General features: G+C 40.7%; 1 long non-coding RNA gene across 3 annotated transcripts; it reads right to left on the bottom strand.

Moving 5' to 3' along the window:
- Positions 1-1,120: 1,120 nt before the first annotated feature.
- On the bottom strand, positions 1,121-3,474 carry LOC120690281. Of its 3 annotated transcripts, none has more exons than XR_005681694.1 (4): positions 3,060-3,474; positions 2,266-2,524; positions 1,524-1,938; positions 1,121-1,435 (listed from the first exon to the last, which is right to left on the bottom strand). It is a non-coding gene; the product is annotated as an uncharacterized LOC120690281 (long non-coding RNA). The 3 variants fall into 3 exon arrangements; XR_005681693.1 differs by having other exon boundaries at positions 1,524-2,340; positions 2,416-2,524; XR_005681692.1 differs by having other exon boundaries at positions 1,524-2,524; positions 3,060-3,473.
- Between the last annotated feature and the right edge of the window lie 1,508 nt (positions 3,475-4,982).

Below are 4,982 nucleotides of genomic sequence, written 5' to 3'. Positions count from 1 at the left end.
GAAAAAAAGAAAAAGCCACTGAATTACTGACATCATGCTACATGAAGCATGCAAACTTGCCTAGGTACTCATGCCTTGTTTAGATGCACGTGTAAACTTTTTGAAAGGGAATATTTTCGCATTTGAAGTATTAAACATAGACTAATCACAAAACTAATTACAGAACACATCTGTAAACTACGAGACGAATTTATTAAGAACAAGTAATCCATCATTAGCACATGTTACTATAGCAATTTAGTGTCTAATCATGACCTAATTATGCTAATTAGATTCGTCTCGTAATTTACAAGCAAACTTTGCAATTAGTTTTTTTTATTTCGTCTAGATTTAATACTCCATGCATGTGCCGCACACATTCGATGTGATAGTTTTAGAATTTTGAATTTTGCATCTAAACAAGACCTCAGTAAAAACAATAGACTTCAATTATTAAACTCATAATTACTTCACTGTAGAACCAAATGAACTAAGCCACATGGAATCTCACAAACACTTAATTTCTACTATAGCATAAAAATGAAAACTCATAGGCCTACTGCTGATTACCTTATATGGGCTGCGAATTAGAGAGATCAAGATAAGATGTATCCCCTATAGAAACTGAACAGCACATAACCAAAGAGTTGTCGCACTGCACAACCAGCTACTGACACAAAAAGATGGTAAGCAAAAGTGAAACATGGAAGCATAAAAAATCTACATCCAACAATCTTGGAAACACAACTTCCGCATTCACTTTCCTCTTCCAACGAAAGAACACAAAAAGCTTGATGTGACCACTTAAGATGCTAGCTGTATAGTATATTTAAATACCTATTAAAATTTGTTAAAATGCTTCTAGTCGGAAGCGTCATTCATCTTTCCTATTTACTAATCTCACTACTCCAGCGCCCCCCATCACCGCCGGTTCGAAATGGGCATCACCAACGGTTCGGGGGGCGTTGGATTTATGTCGATGGTGATGAGAGGGGCTATCACCAACGGTTTTCGAACCGGCGGTGATGGAGGGTCTCATCACCGCCGGTTCGAAAACCGTTGCTGATGTTAGCACAACCGTTGGTGATGAGGTATCATCACCGCCGGTTCGTGTATAGAACCGTTGGTGAAGATCTTTTTCCCATCAAAAAAATATATTAATATATTAATATTGCACCAATTATATAGCTATATAATATATAATTATAGTAGCAGAATTCAACCATAAGAAATACATTGAAATTAAATAAAAGAGTTCATACATCAAGATTAAAACATAGAATTTTCTTATGGTGATCATGCTGATCCTACTTAGCCTTATTTGAGCTTCTAATAAACGTGAATTGACCAACCAGTGCCTTCCACTACTGAATTCGCTCCACTTTTGGTGTGTTGTGGTTGACAGGACAGTCGAACTGACTTAGCTTGTAATAGAACGATGTGCAACAAGGATGAGCTGTAATGCAACATATGTAGTGTCATAGTAAATGTCTAGATGCACAAACAGCATTATTTTGGAATGTATGAAGGCATTGAAAGCTCACCTTAACAGCAGAGTTGAATGCGTCCAAATTGATGCACTCCAAGTGGATCAGCTTTTAAGTTCACTGTAAAATTGTTGGCACGCAGATAATGAAACGACAGAACTATGCCAAGTTTTAAACAATAATAACAATGGAAGCAACATGCTTATTCTAAGTGGGTAAACAGATCTCAAGTTTCAATGGCAGCCTTAAGTGATTGTTACAAGGAATAGAAAAAGTTTCTTGAAGAAATGGCAGCCTTAAGCGATTGGTACAAGGACTGGCTAAAAAACTTGGAAAGGATTGTATTATAATGTTGTAAAGGGAGATATTGTTAAGTATTCCAATCCACACCAAATTATTATTGCAGACGGCAAGGCAATCCAGTGAACCGGCATAGGTCCAAGTCCAGCGATTAATGCAAGTAACATCCATGCTACAAAAATATATTAGTTTTATTATATGGAAGGACTTTGTATTGGAATATAACAGTGCATTAAATTTTGAAATGAAAGTACAAAAATTTTCTCTAGTGCAGTTATTAAGTCTGTCAAAGAATGACCTAAGCTCATCAGATTTTTCAGCACTTTAGCCAGCTGAAAATATGGAATATTATCTACTCATGTTTAACCTTGGATCCAAGTCTGAGAAGCAAAAATCTTCAGTGAATCAATTTGTCTTGTTCTTATTGTTTTCAGGATAGCTACTTGAAAGGTATTCTATTTCTATCTCAGTCAATAAGGCAATGATATTAAGGGCTTACCAATCAGTTTGGGTGATGAACACTGAAAGCACCAAGCCCGATTTTGATTAGTTCCATTAATAAGCACCGGAGAAGCTTTTGTACCATGAAATATGTGATGCCCATTTTCCAAAACTGACTTCATTTCTAAACAAGAAGCCTGAAATTTACCTTAAGAAAGCTTTATGGACAGAAGCGGGTAGATCACCCGATGAATTTGCATCATTTATGAGGACTTGTTTATGCAAATGTTTTGCGCAGAATTTAGATACAGCTTTTCCTGAAATAAAAAGGGGGTACTAAGTCATGCTACCAGAGAAAACAGTTGCTCATCTGATGCATAACTACACGATAGAGTACACAAAGATTATTGACCTGAATTAACAAGTGATATTTACAGTATGTACCACTTGCAAGATACAAGTACTCATTAGAACGAAAATGCAGAACTGTCGGATTGTTGGTTTGTTACTGCCACAATAGGATCTTAATATTTTGGACAACCAATGTTCAGAACAGAAACAAACCAGTGCTATGTTGTTAATCAGTTTAATTGAGATCATTCCACTCATTAGCATTTTAATTGTTTAAGAAAATCCATTGTTTTCATCAATAAATTTCACAGGCAGTTTCTTCAGTTAGAGCGATAGGGCACCTAGCACATTTGACAGGCTAGGCGGCAAATACAAAGCTTCTATACGGGTGGATTTTTCAAACAGTATGGGAACAGTACTTCAGAAAATTTCACTCTCCTTCAGTTAACTGTACATAATTAGAAAATCCATTGTAACATAATTAGAAAACAGAGAGGTCACCAGGGGTTGGGGATGGGGATGGCGCCAGGAGCGGGGACGACAGCTCCTTGGGTGCACGGACGGCAGCCGGTTCAAGCAGGGATGGCGGGCGTCTCGACGGCGGCCGGATCTCCTCACGACGGCTCGACGGCGGCCGGATCTCCTCGCGGCGGTGGCACGACAGCTCCTCGCGAAGGTGGCGCGGCAGCTCCTCGCGTCGAGGGCGGAGCTAGGACACGGGGACGGCGGCTCCTCTGCACGGGACGGCGGCCGGTGCAAGCAGGGAAGGGCGGACGGCGGCCGGATGGGGGCGGCGGCGCGCCGGTCTTCGGGACACGGGGCGAGGGGGGACGGAAGAGTTTGGAGGCAGGGAACAATGGAGGAGAGAGGTGGCCGTCGGGTTGGAGAAGAAAAGTGGTGGGAGGAATAAGGGGCTGGAGATTTGTACTGTACATGCTCATCACCGCCGGTTTATAACACGGACCGGCGGTGATGCGAGGCATCACCGCCGGTCCGTGTTATAAACCGGCGGTGATGTCTTCGCAAGTCATCACCAACGGTTCGTAACACGAACCGGCGGTGATAGGCAGTATCACCGCCGGGTCCCACGGCCACTACGGCCAACTGCTCTAGAACCGGCGGTGATACCTCATCACCGTCGGTTCATGTTGAACCGGCGGTGATATCCCGTTTGCGATGACTGTTTCTCTAGTAGTGTCTCAAGACACAATGCACTGCTTTTGAGAACCTTTCCCAACGCAAACTGCTAAAATCATGAAAAAAAGAGGGCCACTGTTTCCTTTGCCCAATCTAAAATATTCACTTTCAGAGATACGGAACATTGAATTGAAATTTTTCACTTATTTTTCAATTTTTGCTCAGAAAAAATAGAATTGGCCTCAACCATAGAAGCACGAAACAGGATAACATGTTTGTATGGCATTCAAATGAAAAAATTAGCACTCACTTATTTTGTGAGTGACTGAACTGATGAGAAATGCACACCTGCACATACACTATATCTTGCATTGGCTGTATGGAGTACAATCCTCAAGGATAATTTACCTAGCATAAAGCAGCAAGCAGCAAGCAATCGATCAAAAAAGGAGCACATATGCTATGTAACAGTAGTTAAGTGCTGAGGGCGCCAGAAAATAGCACCGACTACTGAGCACCTAGTAACCGAGCAGGTAGTCTAGTAGTTAAGTAGCCATTACTGAACTACTGGATCAAATAATGAAATACTAGACTATCGAACTACATGAGATTGTATAGAGCTCAATAATTAAAACTATTGTAACTAAAAAAACTAAACTACTGAGCTCGTGCATTTTTGTCACATGCATTGCCTATTGGTTCTCAGTATTATGTGCATCCGGGTCATCTTTGTAATCTAGTTATTCAATATCATGTGCATCCAGTAATCCAGTAATACTTACAAATATCAGTAATCCCTCAATACCCTAGCAATACTTGCGTATTTTCAGTAATTCTCTATAACCCAGTAACACTATGTAGAGAATTAACGAATCCTAAGGCAAAGGGGCGAGAAACTCAAGGCCACTCTTCCTCCGGGCTTTCTTTCCGCACTATTATGGACAGTCAAATAATGGGAAAAATTGGATTCAATTGTCAACCGGTCCTATCGAAAATAGGATTGACTATGGATTCGAGCCATAGCACATGGTTTCTAAAATCTGTACGATTTTCCCGATCTAAATCGAGCGGGTTTCCATGAAGAAGATCTTGTTCAGCATGTTCTATTCGATAACCCAGTAATTCAATATTCTGCTAGCGTTGCTCTTTTTTCTCAATTATCTTTTTCCAAGTTTGACCGGTGGCAGGTTTATGTGGACATGTCACCCCTTTTTTTGACTCATATCGCCTGATGCATACGGCAGTGATAGTACTGAACTTCGCAAAGTAGAGGGTTCAAAGTGAAGA

This window comes from Panicum virgatum, chromosome 9N, assembly GCF_016808335.1.
Source record: "Panicum virgatum strain AP13 chromosome 9N, P.virgatum_v5, whole genome shotgun sequence".
Taxonomy (NCBI): domain Eukaryota; kingdom Viridiplantae; phylum Streptophyta; class Magnoliopsida; order Poales; family Poaceae; genus Panicum; species Panicum virgatum.
This window is presented reverse-complemented; position numbering and strand designations above follow the sequence as displayed.